Below are 17,901 nucleotides of genomic sequence, written 5' to 3' on the forward strand. Positions count from 1 at the left end.
ATGTACTTATCCCAAGCTGCCTCCCATGATCCCGATGCCAAATCTCCAGCTTCTGCTTACTGCTATGATGCAGCTATCAGTCACTACAAAAATACACTGAATTTAATATTGACACAGGTATTTCTGTACTGTACTGATTATGTTAATCATGTTCGTATTTAAGTCACTACACTCCTCCACTCATTTATCGAAAGCTGCTGCAGAATCTCTAGCCCACCACAGAATTCAGGGACTTTGCAAACAATTTACATCCCACTTGCTGTGCACTACATAGGTCCTTATCTACAGGGCATCATGTCTCCTCATGCCCACTTCTCACAGCGCCAAGTAATCATAATGATGCTTAGCACTCACCTAGCACATTACATGCCCACACTAGTTAATTACACCTCACAACAGCCCTGTGAGCTAGAGGAGTATTATCCCTATTCTATAGGTCACAGAAAGAGCACAGGGGCCAGCTGTTAGCATCCCTTTGCTTTGTAACATGACACTTTTCTGAGGCTTCCTTTTGCTTCAAAGTTGAGTGCAATACAAAAAGAGGCCTCCTACATGTGCTTATGTTCTGTGGTGATCAGTGCTATGTCGATGCAGATGGACACCCTGTCGCCTCCTGCAAAGCTCATGTCAGGCTGAGGAGTCCCACTATATTCACAGCTCTGAGTGAACAAATACCTCTGCAGCAGCCGGGTCTTTGGCTGATGTCTGAGATTGTCACTTCTCTGCCGTGGGATTTGCTAACTGTAGTACAGTGCTGGGCTGGCTCCTTCTCATTAACCAGATGGACTCATGTTTCACACTCTGTTATGGCATCATACACTAGCATTCAAAGGAGACCAAAGGGGGGGAGGGGGAATGTGCCATCCGTTCAGGGCCTGGATGAGAAAGAGACTGGGGATTCCGGACTGAGCTAACAGCTTGACAGATTCTCTCTAAACGACACAAGCTCTTTCTGAGGAAGGAAGATGTAACCAAGATTGATGCTTTGATGCCCAACACACCACTCTCCTTCATCCCCATTGTAGACAGAGCTGGACGCTGCTGAATGGTGTAGAAGGTAGACTGTACACTCCTATTTGCCTTCTCATCATACTAACACAAGAATATTTAATAAAACTGAAAGGCAGAAAAAACAAATACAGAATTTACCCAGCATATAATTAGCCTGTGGAACTCCCTGACACAAGACACTGTTGAGGTCAGGACCTTTGCAGGATCAGACATTTATAGAGATAATGCTCTCATTATTAATTACATTAGATAGGCTAAAAGCCCTTGTATAAGGACTAAAACCCTCCTGCTTCAGAGCATGAGTCACTCACTAACAGATGGGACTAGGAAAATCTTCACTTGGGGGCAGGTTATCCCACACTTGTTCACTTGTCTGAAGCATTTGCCAGTCTGAGGTGGAATACTAGAATTGGTGGTCTGCTGGTCTGAGCTATGATGGCAATACCTACTATGCTCATAGTGCAAGCAGCACAGCAGTGTATGCGACTCCTGCACACAGGAGCTTTGCTCTCAGACCTTACGCTTTCCTCCACTCTGAAAATCTTTCTAACCAAACAGAACAAATTTGGGAGTCCCCAGCTAGTGTCTGGCCCAAGAAATGAGTTGGTGAATCTCTGCTTTCTCCATATCTTAGCTTATTCAGTGCCTGATACTGATCTGACGTGTGTTAATCTTGGATGATTTTTGTCATTTAATTGCGATGAACTTTCTTCTGCTGAGGGCTGTACACGGGTCCTCCTGAGGCTCATCTCTTCTGCCTCAGCTGGCTAGTTGGGCTACAAACACCGGGACACTGTCTCCTCTTAAGGCAGAACACATTGCGCCACCGCAGCCCTCCCAGCACTGATGGCCCAGGACTCCCAAACACCAGCTGCTGGGAGGTCACCATCTTAAACACTGGTTTGTACGCTCCTGCTTAGAGCTGTAGGCAGAGTCCGGACTCCTGGGTTCTATTTTTGGTTCTACCACAGACTCACTGTTTGACTTTAGGTGAGTCACATGTCTGCCGTGCCTCAGTTTCTCCTGTCTGTAAAAGGGGGATGATAATAATTGCTCCCTCCCGGGGGTGAAGTGTCATTAGAGTCTCCACGGCATTTGGGCAGCTCTGCACAGCAGGTGCTAGCTGGAGAAAGTCGATACATTTGTTGTCAACTCCTCTTACGCAGCTGTGCTCAGGTAAAGACTAACTCAGACCTGCCAAAAGCCCAGAAGTAGCTTAGTAAAGAATGTTTGTTTTCCCTCGAAGCTGGGATTGTCTCCTGTTGACCATATCTCTGGATGTGTCCCTCCCTCATGCCATTAAGGAAAACCTTCTTAGCTGCTCTCTGCACTTTACAAAGCTTCTTAATTTAGGAGGTTGAGAAGCATATTTGAATTACGGTTCAATCCGCTAGTTGGATGCTGTCCCAGTTGTGGATTGGCTTCTGCTTTGACTCTCCAGTCACTAAGAATCAAGAGCTCTACTTTAACTGGTTGAAAGCAGGTTGCAACTCATGCTGGTGTCACCAAGCCCAGTCTGAGTCTCACGGGTCCCTGCATTGCTCACCACCTCCCTTCTAGCTACCTCTCTGCTCTCCTGTGGAATCCGAACCCTGAAGGAGATGGAGATGGAGGCAAGGGCAGCGTGCGGGAAGGACCCAGGGCATTCTCTTGGTAATGCCATCCTCCCCAGAGACAGTGGGACAAGTGATGGGGAAGCAGCTTTGTCCTCCCCAGCACACAGGATTGCAGTCAGGGCAGGGTGGAATGATCTGCCTGTCCATAACCCCAAACACCCTGCATATCCCTCCACTGTGGTTTTGTTCCAAGAGAGTCCAAACAGCATTTGACAAGGCAGGCCTTCATCTCCCTACATCCATAATGGGATGAGTCACACAGAGCTGCAGTGGGCTCCCCTGTAGCTCTTCCAGAGGAAGGTGTTCACTGGAGCGAGCAGAGGCAGAGGTGGAGATCTGCCTCCCAGTCCCATTCTTCACCCAACCAGCTGGCCAGGCACTATCTGTACTCAGCATCGGCTGAAGCAGTTTCTCTGTTCTCATACGCGCACCCTTGTAGCAGAAGGTGTATTCCAAAATGGGGTTAAATGAAGAGAGCAGACTAGATGAAGAAAAAACAGCCTGCGTTCCCTCCATTCTCCGCTTACATTAGTACTGATGCACGTTTTTAAATTAAACAAGTTTCCGTATCTGAATTTCCAATCCCAAAGCTGCTGCTGCCACTGGGTTTATTTTTTTCTATTTACTTTAGCTTGAACAGAGAGTGAGTGAGAGAGAGCTAGAGCCACATGGACAGAGAGGAGCGCTAATTAAACAGGGAGTTCCACATTCGGGTACAAATCCTTTGGACCTCCAGCCACCTTGTCAATTCCTGTAGTTATTTATTATTTTTCAATGCAGTTTGTCATTCCTAATGGAGCCCCCGCGTGAGGCGAGGGATCAGGAGCTGCTCGTCAAGTGGATTAGTGCGCTGGAAGCATGATTGCTTTCTTTCGCTGTGAATTTGGGAGCGATTCCCTGATGGCTGCACTCTATATAGAAGTGAATCGGTGCTAATTTGTTTCTGAGGATCACACATCCAGGAAGATGTGAAAGACAATCCTGCCTTTCAATGCATATTTCAAGCCAGTGTGATGGCAAACAATGGAAAATAAACAAGTGAGTGAGACCAGACCTTCCTGTCCAGTGTGCCAGATGCGGAGAATCAGTGCCAGGCACACTGGACTTTAATTTACATACCAAGGACACTTATGCCACCCACCTCCAGAAACGCATGTTTTGTTCTTTGTGTCCATGTGTCCAGAGGCAGCGGGCTCTGTGTTAGCACCTTGACAATGTCCAGCAGAATGACAGCTGTGAGCCTTCTCCCAGCAGTAGCCTTGTGGTGCCCAAAAGGGCTCAAGTGTATGAGCTTCCTCCCAGCGGCGTCTCTGTGCTCAAAGGGCTTTAGCTATGGATGCTGAGGATGCTACATTTTATTTCAGCTGGATTCTGAGTACAGTGCCACTGAAACCTTTCAGGAAAGAGCTTCAGCTACACTTGTGCTGTGACAGGCTTATGACATTGATTGAAATTGCGTCACTGATAACTTGTGCCCCTGTGTCCATTTGTCAAGTCCAGCTCCTGTCTCTAAGAATACTGGGGCAGGGACCACCCCCTTGTTGTTTGTACGTACGCATCTAGCACAGTGGAGCTCTGGTCTCTAGGTGTTACTGCAATACAAATACAGAACTTCTATTTCATTTGGAAACTCTCAGACTGATGTTCAGGGCGTTTGAACTGGATGGGCAAAAAGGCATTTCCGTGGGCACTAAATGTGCAGCCCAGCCTCCCCTCGACTCCTCTAAGCTACTCGGAGGGGCACAGTAACATGCAACCTAGGCAGTTCAGAGAGTGGAGACTCTGGGATCCCTGAGCTATGAGGAGCCCCTTTGCTGGTACGAAAGGCCTGAAGGGTTCATGTTTGGGCTGAATGTCAGAGAAGAGAATGAGCATAAGACAGCTCCCTTCAGAGGAACCTGTCCTATACTGTCCTGGAATTGTACAGCACTGGGAATAAAGAAATAAGTCCCATATCACTGAGAAGCCCCCACATGTGGTGAGGGGAAGCAGCCCACACACTCTCCCATGTTAGTAATTTGTCTGATTCAGAGGGACAGAGTCTGTGGGGAGGCATTGGGCCCTGCTGAAATGAAAGATAAAGCTATTGTTCCAAAGAGAGCTATTGATTTTTGCATTATTACACTAAGAAATTTATAGGCCTCTGGTTTAAAACTGCAATAAGAGGAAATGTACAAGTTCCAAAAACTTCCCACTGACCTTGGGTTTGACCTTGAGAAGGAGAGAGTAGGGTAAATGCCTCCTCCACCCCATATGCAGGGGGACCCTGGAACTTGTGCCTAGATGACATGTCCCAGGCATACTCCTGACCACAGGAGTCTGTTCACATTAAGATTTGCAGAGGAAAGGGTTTTACCTTCAGGTTAACTCCAATCAGGCTATTCCCAAAGGTAACACATAGGTGGTGGGGGTATCTACCCAATACAGCCTGAGCTACCCAATACCCATGAGCAAAGTCAATTTCTCTCCTGCTGGTCAGTAGAATTTCTTTCCTGTTGGTGCCTCCTGCCAGAACCACCACTAATGTCCTCAGAGCTCCTGAACCTGCTTCTTTTTCATTTACTACAAGCCTGGACTAACAGTAATGCACCCCAGAAGGCTTAGCTGTTGTCACTTACAGCAGGGAGAAGCATTCATGGCACTGCTGCAAGCAAGCAAGCAAATAAACAGGCTCAGGAACTCTGGGTGCATAGGAGACTGCTGCAGTGTTGCAGGAACACAGGATGGGAGGCATTTAATTTAGAGCCAGAGGAACTCTGTGGGGTGGGAGGGAAGAAGGCAACGCTAAAGAAGGAGGAAGCATGTTTGTGTGCAGAGAGGCAATAATGATCCTATGAACCAATTCACTCTTGTGCTTGTTACATCTGGGGAGTTGTATTTTTTATTCCCATATATTTAATTGTTACTGAAGCAGCATCAGAGCTCACTGAAGGGAGACTCGCAGGTGTCACCAGAATGGAATGGGGTGTTGCTGAGGGATCCTGGAGGTTACTAGGCTACAACTGTTGTTGTGACCCCCGTTTTCTCCTGACTCCTGACCACATGCATTGTTTTATACCGTTTCTTCCCGACGTTTTCCACAGCGACATTCCTTCTGCATCCCCTTGTGGGCTATTGCCTCTGGGAAGAGCATTCTCACTTGTGAATGGACAAGGGACCTGAGTTAGAACAGTGCTGAAACACGCAGTTTTGAGCAGTTGGTAAAAAGGGTTTCCTCTTGTCCCTCCTTCCCCCAGAATAACTTTAACGGTCCCTCTGGCACCCCGCCCCCAAAGCTGTGTGGAGACACTAGCCTTCCAGCTCGTCATCTGCCTTCGAGGTCATAATAGCTATTAAATCACAGCTTGCCTCACCAAATTAGGCAAAAACAAAATTATCTCCAATGATTTTTATGTTCCTGAAATGTTCCAGAACTGCCGGAGTGATTACTGGGGGATTGGAAGCAGCTGTCACTCTATCAGAAACCATAATTCTAAACAGCTGGGATCTGTCAGTTATTTATGACACCGTTTGCAGGAAATGATGAAGGTGGCTGGCACTCCCTGGCTGAATCGCAGCAGCAGCAGGCTCACCACCCAGAGAGCACACGCTCCCAGAACTGGCTCCAGCATCCAGGCGCTGAAAACAGATGGCTGCAGGGAGTGAATGAGTAGAGGCTGCTGGCCTTCCAGGAGCAGCTTCAGGCCTCCCACCCCTTGAACAATGGGGGTTGTGTGGAGCAAGGTTGTTCCTTTGCCTTCATCCCAAAGAGGCACCTGTTGCTGCTCTGTGGAGGCCAAACACAAAGCGGTGGTTGCTGGGAAATGTAGTGTGTGTCCTGATGTAGCAGAGGTTTGTTTGTTTTCTCCTCTACACAGCACAGATAGGTCCACTAACGCCAGCTCTGAGCTACTGACTTGCTGAAACATCCCACCTCTGATCTGCAATGTAACTCCTTGTTCCCAAAGACAAGGTGCCACTGCTGCTCAGGCTGCCTTTTGCTGCCTCTCAGATAGCACATGGAATTGTAACAGTCTGTAACAGATTGTTTTTTCCTTCCAAAAAGCAACTTCCATCTATCAGTGTGCAAATGTGACATGCTGAGTTAGTTCCCAAGGTTCAAAGTAAATGCCCCCTAGGGTTTTTAGCCTTGTCTGTGTGCCTCTGTCTCACATGGGCTTGATGCAGAAAACTTAGGTTGATAGAAACAGGGTGTTACTGGGGCAGCTCCATTACAGGCAGTTTGTGGTGTTGCGCCAGGTGTGAATTTGGCCTCGGGAGTGAGTGATGACCAAGCTTCTACCTGCTTGATAACTTTGATGGTGAACAGGGGCCAGGTGCTTTGCCCCCACTTGTATCCTCCTCTGATTAAATATTATTTATATTATGAAGTAGCTCTACATGGGGTTTTACAGCAGTAAAAATCAAAATGGGAGTCAAGCAGAACAGCCATGCAGATAGCGCCAACGGAGAGAGGTAATATCTTCTATTGGCCCAATGTCTGTTGGTGAGAGACCAGCTTTTGAGTTTGCACCGAGCTGAAGAGGAGGATATTACCGCACCTTGTCTCTCTAATAGCCTGGGACCAACACAGCTACAGCTACATTGCATATCAGGGGAGAATGGCATTCATTCTTCTAGCATAAATAACTTTTTCCCTAAACTCAGTGTCAGGATTTGGTTATATTCATGAGACAGGCCAACAACAGTAATTCACATTCCCAAATCAATATATTGCTACCCATCTCTTGAAATAAGAGTTAAAATATCCTACTTTATGTGCAAGGAAACCTCGGCAGAGGAGCCCCCACTGCCCTGGTGCAGCACTGGCTCCCCCTACCTTCTACAGCAACCCCAAGCACAAAGGGCATCCAGGGCCTGCTGCAGGCAGACCTGATCCCTACAAAGCCCCCAACACAGGGGGACACACTGATCCCTGCAGCCCTAGGTTGTCCACGCAGAATAGTTTGACGTGCAACCCGCGGTGTGCAGCAGGATGCACACTCTGGGATGCCGAAATCTTTACCCAATGGAGAGCCGAGGCTCGATGGTTGAAGGGTGCTGCATCTGCCCCGCAGTGCCTGCTAACTCGGCAATGTGGCTCCTGCCATTGTCCAAGGAGGGTCCTCCACCAGGCACCTGGGGCTTGATGGCCGTTGATCCATATTAGCACTCTTCCACCCATTTGAGTCCTAAGCATTGGCCCTGCTGCCGATAAAAGGTGTACACCTAGATTCACCAGTCCCAGATCCAGATTCTGGACATTTAGCCCAGAGGAGAACCTATAGCAAAGGTGGGGGTGGCCTCGGGGTGAGGGTCGAGGTGGGGGAATTTTCCCTCTTCCCTATGCAGCCTCCCCTCTATCTCCATGCTGGTGCCACCACACAGACAATCTGCCCTAAAATGGACAGGAAGGAAAAGATCTATTTTGTCTGGATAAGTGCACAGACTCTGTCCCCTAGAAACCAAATCCTCCTGAGCGCTTCAGCTCCAGCACTGGTTAAGGTAACATTAACCATGTAATAGTGTATAACAATAATCCAGTGCTGCATAAAGATAGTCATTCATTAATAATGCATTCAGGAGGAGTGATTTTCACTTCCAATAACAAGGCTGATATGTTGGAAACTAGCAGGTAATGAAGAACATTTATAATGATGTTAGTCTAATAATGAGTATAATGCTGATATAAGTAACACTGCAAGCTGGACACATCCAAAGATAAATTATTTCAAGCAGGCATTAACTAATGCCTAATTAATGCCTAATTAGAAAGATGCTACATGGGAAATAATTCGGCCAGCCCAGTGAATTCACTCCAGTCAGTAAGAACACAGTGAAAACCAAGTGAATGCAGAATGGCCCCATGAAGGGAGGGTGAGGAGGAAACAATGCCTTACCCATGTGTAATAACAGGAGTGTGAAGCGCTAACAGGATCCTTGGCATCTTTACCAGTGTCAACAGTGCTGCATCTTCTTAAAGCAATTAATTAAAAGGCTCCCACCAGCATTTTTCTGTTCAGCTTCTGCAACTCTCCCTCCCTGGTCAGTTCTGATACATGTACCAATGACACTCCATCTGCCTTCAGCCTTGGCTGCATGAAACTAAACACTTTGCGCTGGAGATAATAGAATATTTTTCAGCACATTAATCAATTTCTGGCTCTCTAATGAGGACAGCAGGCTGGGCCCACAGTTCCCAGCAAGGACCCCTGGTTTCCAAACGGAAGCTCTTGGAAGGCTGGCGACTCAGTTTTGGTGAGCTGTGCCCCTGCAAACTCAAGAGGGCTAAAACGCTCAGGATTACATGGTACAGAGTCATACTGCAGGTCACCCCAGTCTGGCAGTATTGATAAGACTAAGGGCCTAACAGTGGCTTCTGTTCTAAATTTCAGCTCCAGTGGTATTGGGCCATCCACACCTCTGGATTTGTATATGAGAGAGAACCTGCAAACTGACCAAAACTGAGACTATCCCTCAACATAACATTCAAAGTGGTAGATAATCAGCAAATTTTATGGGCAGAAGTTACTCACATCCTTGGCTAGAGTATTGTGTGGGGTCACTAGAGAGTTGCCTAGTTTATTCTGCTTTACCAATCCCCTCACCCAAAATATCCATTTATGTTGGCATTTATACTGTCCATTGCCAACCTCACACAATTCCCTTCACGCCTGGATATCAGAACAAACTCCTTGCTATGGCAATTTCACCATTGTATTCCTGGGAAGCTGAATTGGAAACACATCAACAATAATCTGTATCATAACCACCTTCCATTTTAGCCCGAGACACAAATTTCGCCTTCAGATAGTAATGTCAGACAACATGAATTCATGTGTTTGTTGATTACAAGGAGGGGCCTGATTCTCCCAGGCCCTGCAGCTTGTGCAGTCATTCACCCTGTGCAGAGTGAGTGTGAAACTCTACCGTTCGGCATTAGTGGTGTTTCACACCCGCTCTGTGCAGAGCAGGGAAGAAGCAGGCCCAATGTGTTCATCGTCACTGTGTGGCCTGTGTCATTAGCACCATGTACATGTAAATCACCCAAATCATAAGACTTCTACCAGCCTACACATTCTCATCAGCTATCCTGTTATCATGGTGACGAACGTGCCATGGAACAGTATGTTAAACTGTTGGCGGTGGGCATTGCACACACTGCTTCTACGCTGCTCAGAAGTGGGAGATGGTTTATTGATTCAGACCCTTCTGTTTAGGCATTTGTGATAACAGGCTTCATGTAAAGAGAGAACATCCCAGTGATCAGTGCCTGGGGAGATTTTGCTAACAAGTATCAATCTCTGTACATTAGCTTCCCTAACTGTAAAATGGGATTAATGATACTGACACACACGTGTAAAGTGCTTTTTGATCCATGGATGCAAAGTGTTGTTTTTCTTACATGTTCACAGTTGGGAATGGGAAGGACTTGGTGACTGGCACTTTTGGGTATCAGTGTTTTTGAGGCCACAGCTGCCACTGCTGATTGTGGAGACAGTGGTCCTTGCCCATCAAGGAACCAAGAGGTCATGGTCAGCGTGAGGAGACTTACAATGAGTAGGTCTAAAGGGGCCACAATCCTCTCCCTCTTGAAATCAAACCCACATAAGAGCAAAGCCAGATGTCATGTTAGTGACTTTAAAAATGCTTCTAATAACAAACATCAATAATCATAACATCTTTATGTATTAGGTATTCCTGACACACGACCACCCACATCTGCAAATGCAAACCTGTAACTTCTGAAGGGCATGACTTGACAGAAGTTCTGCTACCCTCATTAAACAGGAATCTGACTGTTTGGCCAAGCTACTTTAAGGCACACTAATTTTTATTAACAGTACTTTCAGATATAAGTGCCCTTTGCTGGTAATTTATTGACAGTCTTTGTGGTGCAATCATTCCAAAAACATGACAACTTTGCATTCAAAGAATGGAACCAGATGGACAGGACTCACAATTAGCTATGTAGCGATATCTCACACTACACTACATGAGAAGCCAACTGCAGAATTACACTTTTAAAGGAACAGAATTAAAGACAAGGAAGTTTCTACTCTCTTCCTGACATGTGGTCTAAATACTGAACCCTAGATTCATCTCTGAGTCATGGAAAAGGGGATCATAAAATCCCAGATGGCCCAGCACAACCCAGGATGTCTTGTGATAGCCTGGCACCAATACTGGTGAACTTCTCTTTGCAGTCTTTTTAGGAATATTGTAATCCATCTGATATGCCAGGGTTTAATTGACAGGTGGCACTCGCAGATGTATGTTACTCTGATCTGATGCCCGTTTTCTGTTATGTCCAGCGCAGAATGCATTAGACATGGGTGAGCATGTGTGGATGTAACAGAAGAAGTGGAATTTGAATGATAAATGAAAGCCTGGTGCAATGAGTTTGAGAGGCAATGGCCTGAAAGAAAGCAGGAAGATAGGAGTGAGAGAAGGAAATGCACAGGACAGTGAGGCTGGCAATACAAAGGCTGACCACAGGGAATGATAGTTACTGCTCCTTTTTTTTTTTGTCCTTTATTCTCTGCTGTAATAAAGCCCTGATCAGAAGTACTTTGTTTGGTAGCAGAAGTTGTAATATGTTACACCACAGGAGATCTATTTAAATATGTTTGAGCACCCACTTCCAAATTTAGTTTTCAACTCAGCACCTTCTCCGCTGACTGCTGATAAAATAATATTTCCTGTGAGTCTCTTGTGCTTTAAATCTGTATGTTGCTGTTTAAAAGACCTTGAGTGTTACAACTCAGTAAAAGAAGGACTATTCTAATTAGAGTGTCCTTTCCTTTCAAGAGATTTAGGGCTTGTTTCCAAAGGTGCTGAGCACCCAAATTCCAGCTGAATCAGTGGGAGATGCAAACACTCAGTGCTTCTGTAAAGCAGATGCCTCGTGTGTGCAAAGCAGCCTGAGTTGGGGAAATCCCTCATTCCCCTTGGTATAACTGATGGGGGCTCAAACACTGTCTCTCATTAGGACTAGAAGAGCTGGATGAAGGGTGAACTGTTATTCGTGAGCACTTTTGTCACACTTGCTACCCTTTCTGTTTGCTTTGCCACAAACTTACAAGAGGGCTTTAAGCATATGAACATTTTGAATGATTGCTCTTCAGGTGAACAGTGTGTTTTGACCAGGGCCGGCTCCAGGCACCAGCGAAGGAAGCAGGTGCCTGGGGTGGCCAATAAAAAGGGGCGGCACTCGGTCCGTTATTGGAGCAGCACATCCGGACCTTCCGTGGCAATTCGGCGGCGGGTCCTTCTCTCCCTCTCTTCCTCTTCGGTGGCACTTCAGCAGCAGCTCAATCAGGTTTTTCTTTTTTTCTTCACCGCTGGGGTGGCAAAAAAGCTGGAGCCGGCCCTGGTTTTGACACCAAGCCAGGAACTCGTTCTTTGCACTGCAAGTGTTTACCCTATTTATACAGTTTCAGTTGACCAATCAGAGGGCAGCCACAACACCATGTGATTAAGGTGGCCATTCATACACCACAAACAACAACCAGGGAATAATCAAAGCAAACAGTTGGCAAACACCCCATAGGCTGAAGTAAGTTTGGACAAAAGACGGTTACTCACCGTAGTAACTGTTGTTCTTCAAGATGTGTTGCTCCTATCCATTCCATTTAGGTGTGCGCGCCGCGCGTGCACGGCTCTCCGGAACATTTTTACCCTAGCAACTCCGGCGGGCCGGCTGGGCGCCCCCTGGAGTGGCGGCGCTATGGCGCTGGATATATACCCCAGCCGGCCCGTCCGCTCCTCAGTTCCTTCTTGCCGGCTACTCCGACAGTGGGGAAGGAGGGCGGGTCTGGAATGGATAGGAGCAACACATCTCAAAGAACAACAGTTACTACGGTGAGTAACCGTCTTTTCTTCTTCGAGTGACTGCTCCTATGCATTCCATTTAGGTGATTCCCAAGCCTTACCTAGGCGGTGGGGTCGGAGTGAGATGTGGCCGAGTGTAGGACTGCTGAGCCGAAGGCCGCATCGTCTCGAGACTGTTGCACCAACGCGTAGTGGGAAGCGAAGGTGTGTACAGAAGACCAGGTGGCCACTCTACAGATGTCCTGGACGGGGACATGGGCCAGGAAGGCGGCCGACGAGGCGTGCGCCCTCGTCGAGTGTGCGGTGAGTCGGCATGGGGGGACGCGAGCAAGCTCGTAGCACGTTCGTATACATGACGTCACCCAGGATGAAATCCGCTGCGAGGAGACCGGCTCGCCTTTCATGCGATCGGCAATCGCCACAAATAGCTGGGTCGAACGCGGGAAGGGCTTCGTCCGGTTGATGTAAAAAGCGAGGGCCCTGCGGACGTCCAGGGTGTGGAGCTGCTGCTCACGAGGTGAGGCGTGCGGCTTCGGGAAGAAGACCGGGAGGAAGATCTCTTGGTTGAGGTGGAAGGCCGACACCACCTTGGGGAGGAAGGCCGGGTGCGGTCGAAGCTGCACCTTGTCCCCATGGAAGACGGTATACGGGGGACCGGCCGTCAGGGCGCGGAGTTCCGAGACTCGTCTGGCGGATGTGATTGCCACGAGGAAGGCCGTCTTCCAGGTGAGATGAAGCAGAGAGCACGTGGCCAGGGGCTCGAAGGGTGGTCTCATCATCTGAGCCAGAACCAGGTTTAAATCCCAAGTTGGAGTAGGATGACGTACTGGCGGGTACAGATGGTCTAGACCTTTAAGGAAGCGGGCAACCATCGGGTTAGAGAAGATGGACCGGCCTCCTATGGCGGGCCGAAAGGCCGACAGAGCCGCCAGGTGCACCTTCAGGGAAGAGATCGCGAGACCTTGACCTTTCAGGTACCAGAGGATGGTCGGGATGGGGACCAAGAATGGGTTAAGACCTCGTTGGTCGCACCAGATCGCGAAGCGTTTCCACTTTGCGAGGTAGGTAGAGCGCGTCGAAGGCTTTCTACTTTCGAGCAGTACTTGTTGCACCGCCAACGAACAACCCCTTTCTGCGTTGGTCAACCACTCATGAACCAAGCTGTAAGATGCAGCGACTGCAGGTTCGGGTGACAAAGCCTGCCGAGGTCCTGAGTGATGAGGTCCGGCCATAACGGAAGGGGAATGGGATCCCGAACGGATAACTCGAGCAGCAGGGTGTACCAGTGCTGTCTCGGCCAGGCCGGAGCGACGAGTATTACGCGGGCCCTGTCCCTCCGAAGCTTGAGTAACACCCGGTGTACGAGCGGAAACGGGGGGAACGCGTAGAGGAGGGGATCCGTCCATGCCAGGAGGAACGCATCTGAGAGGGAGCCCGGAGCTTGACCCTGGTACGAGCAGAACCTGTGGCACTTCCTGTTGGCCCTGGAGGCAAACAGGTCTATCTGGGGAAACCCCCACCTCTGGAAGATTGTGTAAGCCACATCTGGGCGAAGGGACCACTCGTGGGAGGCGAAGGACCTGCTGAGATGGTCGGCCAACGTGTTCTGCACCCCTGGCAGAAAAAACGCTTCTAGGTGAATCGAGTGGGTCACGCAAAGATCCCATAGGAGCATCGCTTCCTTGCAAAGCGGGGAGGATCGGGTTCCGCCCTGCTTGTTCACATAGAACATTGCTGTGGTGTTGTCTGTGTACACCGCTACACAGCGGTCCTGGAGGTGGGCCCGAAAGGCAAGACACGCCAAGCGGATCGCTCTCAGCTCCCGGACGTTGATGTGGAGGGAGAGCTCCCGGGCTGACCAGAGACCCTGGGTATGCAGGTCTCCTATGTGAGCACCCCATCCAAGCGCCGAGGCGTCTGTGGTCAGGGTGACAGACGGGCGAGGAGGGCGGAACGGGACCCCTGCGCAGACAATCCCCGGATCCAGCCACCAGGTGAGCTTCTGGAGAGTGGGCTTTGTAACCGTCACCACCATGTCTATGGGGTCGCGATAGGGGCGGTACACCGATGCCAGCCACATTTGAAACGGGCGAAGTCGCAGCCTTGCGTGCGCGGTCACAAACGTGCACGCTGCCATGTGACCCAGTAGGCGCAGGCAGGATCGCACCGTCGTTGTAGGGAAGGCCTGCAGTGCCCGTATGAACGAGACCATCGTCTCGTGCCGAGGACGAGGGAGGCAGGCTCTGGCTAAATTGGAGTCGAGGACCGCTCCTATGAACTCCACCCTTTGTGCTGGAATTAAGCTGGACTTCTCGGCATTGATAAGCAGGCCTAGTGAACGGAACAGATACAGTATTTCGGTCACCTGAGCCGCTACCAGTTCTTGGGACCGACCGCGAATCAGCCAGTCGTCGAGATACGGGTACACATGTAGACGACGGCGGAGGGCTGCGGCCACAACCGCCATACACTTGGTGAACACTCTCGGTGCGGTGGAGAGGCCGAAGGGTAGTACCGCAAACTGGTAGTGAGCGTCGTTGACCACGAAGTGCAGGTAACGTCTGTGGGGGGGGTAAATTGCCACATGAAAGTATGCATTCTTCATGTCGAGGGCGGCAAACCAGTCTCCCGGATCCAAGGAAGGAATAATGGTCCCCAAGGTCACCATACGAAACCTGAGCTTGCACAGGTGTCTGTTGAGCTCCCGGAGGTCTAATATGGGACGAAGGCCTCCTTTCGCCTTGGGGATGAGAAAGTATCTGGAATAGAATCCCCTGCCCCGCCTGCTGCGAGGCACCTCCTCTATAGCACCCACGCTCAACAGAGTCTCGACCTCCTGTAAGAGGACTTGCTCGTGAGAGGGGTTCCCTGAAGAGGGACGGGGAAGGTGGGTGGGAGGGAGGGGGCGAAACAAACTGCAGGCGGTAGCCGTGCTGGACGGTGTTGAGGACCCAGCTGTCCGATGTTATGGAGCACCACGCCTGGAGGAAGCGGGAAAGGCGATTTGAAAATAATAGGGATGGATCCTGGGGGGAGAGTGGTGGGCCGTCCTCGGGCGTCCCATCAAAAGGCCGGTTTTGGGCCTTGAGGGGCCTTGGAGGGGCCCTGGGTCTGGTTACGCCTACCCCCCAACGGCCTGCGGCGGTAGGGGGCCATCCGGCGATTGTTAAATGGCCTAGACCTGGCCTGGGTGAAGGGCCGGTAGGGCTGCTGCCGGAACGGCCGTCTCTGGGTGGCCGGCGTGTGCATGCCCAAAGTTCGAATAGCAATCCTGCCATCCTTCAGGGTCTGAATTCTCGAGTCCGTCTTCTCTGAGAAGAGACCCTGTGTATCGACGGGGAGGTCCTGGAGGGTGTATTGCACCTCTGGCGGCAAGGTGGAGGATTGCAGCCACGCAATGCGCCGCATGGTTATCCCGGAAGCCATAGTTCTGGCTCCTGAGTCAGCGGAGTCCAAGGCTGCTCGAATTAAGGTCCAGGAGGCCGTCCTGCCCTCGTCTAGGAGCGCCGAGAATTCCCGGCAGGAGTCTTGTGGGGTCAGCTCCGAAAATTTACCCAGGCACCCCAAGATGTTAAAAGTGTACCGGGAAAGGAGCGCCATTTGGTTAGCTATGCGGAGCTGAAGGCCACCCGCTGAATAGATCTTTCGCCCCAACAGGTCTATGCGCCGCGACTCCTTAGATTTTGGCGCAGCGGCCGGCTGCCCGTGCCTCTCCCGGTCGTTCACCGATTGGACCACCAGAGAGTCCGGGGTTGGGTGCACGTACAAGTACTCGTACCCTTTGGGCGGGACGGAATATTTCCTCTCCACCCCTCGCGCCGTGGGGGGGACTGAGGAAGGCGACTGCCAGATTGTAGCATTATTCCGCTGTATCGTGCGGATAAAGGGCAGTGCCACTCTCACGGGGGCCTCCGCTCCCACGACATCAGTTACTGGGTCATCGTCCTCTGGGACCTCCTCAATGGGCAGGTTAATAGCCTTTGCCACACGGCGGAGAAGGTCCTGGTGTGCCTTTAGGTCAATAGGCGGGGGTTCGGATGGTGATGCCCCCGCCACCGCCTCGTCGGGTGAGGAGGACGAGGAGCGGCCTGGCAGCACCTCGTCAGATGTCTGCTCTGCCCTTGGGCGATCAGCCGCCACGGCCTCCTGCCCCAACGCCGGGCCTTGAGGCGAGTTGGTCTTTCCCGTTGGAGACGGGGGGGGGCCTGCTGACTGTGGCCTCCGGCACCGAACGCTCCGTACCCGCCTGCCTCGGCGGAAGGGGAGGCCCTCGTTCGTGTTGGGCCCAGGGAACCCAAAATCCCCACTGTTGGGGTCCATGGTCCCATCCTTGAGACTCTGCCCTGAAGTCCACTGCACTGCCCTCAGGGGAAGCGATGGAGGGCTCACGAGAGGGCCAGGGAGGAGCTGAGGCGATCCCCGAGCGTGCGACCGATGCCGGCATCAAGTGCCTAGCCGGTGCCGAAGGTCGGTGTCGGTCATCGCGTGACCTAATCGGGGAGCGGGACCTGCGTGTGGCGCGGTACCGGGAGCTCGACCGGCGGTGCCTGGAGCTCGACCTCGACCGCGAGCGGCGGCGGCGTGAGTGGCTCCTGGAGTTTCGGTGCCGAAAGCGGTCTTTGGAACCGGACCTCTTGCGGTGCCGGTGACTCGGTGACCGGGACCGGGACCGTTGCCGGGAGTGCGACCAGTACCGCGATTGAGAGCGGTGCCGGGACTGCGACCGGTGCCGAGACGGGGAGCGGAGTCGCGATGTTGATCGTCTTTCGGACCGGGATCGGCGCGGCGGCGACCGTCTCCGAGAGTGGGACCGGGATCGAGACCGAATCCTGGAGCGCCAACCGTCTCGCTCGTCAGGGGAAGGAGGCCGCATCATCAGCGGTTTGCCCACTGACTTAAGCGCCCGCACCGGCGGCGCCGGGGGCCGGAGGCTTTGAGCTTCTGCGAGCTCGATTAGCTCCCTCGCCGTCGCAAACGCCTCAGGTGTGGACGGGATCCGCAGCTCATCCTCGGTGGGTACCGGGGAGCTGGGTGGTGCCGGACTCGACGGCCCTTGCGGCACCGGAGTCGACAGTACCGTGCACTGCCTGTGCACTGCCTCAGCCTGAACCGTTTGTGTCGGAGGCGGCTGGGCTAACGGTCTCTGCGGATGCTTTGCAGAGACCGTCTTCGGCGCCTTATGCTTCCTTCCTGGGGAGAGGGAGCGGCGCCGGGACGTCGGTGCCGGGTGTCGAGGGCCCTCGGCACCGGAGCGGCTCGGTGCTGCCGGTGCGCTGCTCGCCGAGGAAGGCTTCGGCGCCGGTGGAGTTGGCGCCGGAGGCTGGAGTGAAGCCTCCATCAGCAGTTGTTTGAGGCGAGAGTCCCGCTCCTTCCTCGTTCGGGGTTTGAAGGCCACGCAGATCGGGCACTTGTCAGTCCTGTGTGACTCCCCGAGGCAGCGAAGGCAGGAGTCGTGTGGGTC

General features: G+C 51.3%; 1 protein-coding gene across 1 annotated transcript in view; it reads left to right on the plus strand.

Moving 5' to 3' along the window:
• The window catches only part of RTN4RL1 (reticulon 4 receptor like 1), a 69,464-nt gene that overhangs the window by 47,872 nt on the left and 3,691 nt on the right, over positions 1-17,901 (plus strand). The gene's annotated exons all lie outside the window — the stretch shown is intronic.

Source organism: Mauremys mutica, chromosome 19 (assembly GCF_020497125.1).
Source record: "Mauremys mutica isolate MM-2020 ecotype Southern chromosome 19, ASM2049712v1, whole genome shotgun sequence".
Classification (NCBI taxonomy): Eukaryota; Metazoa; Chordata; order Testudines; family Geoemydidae; genus Mauremys; species Mauremys mutica.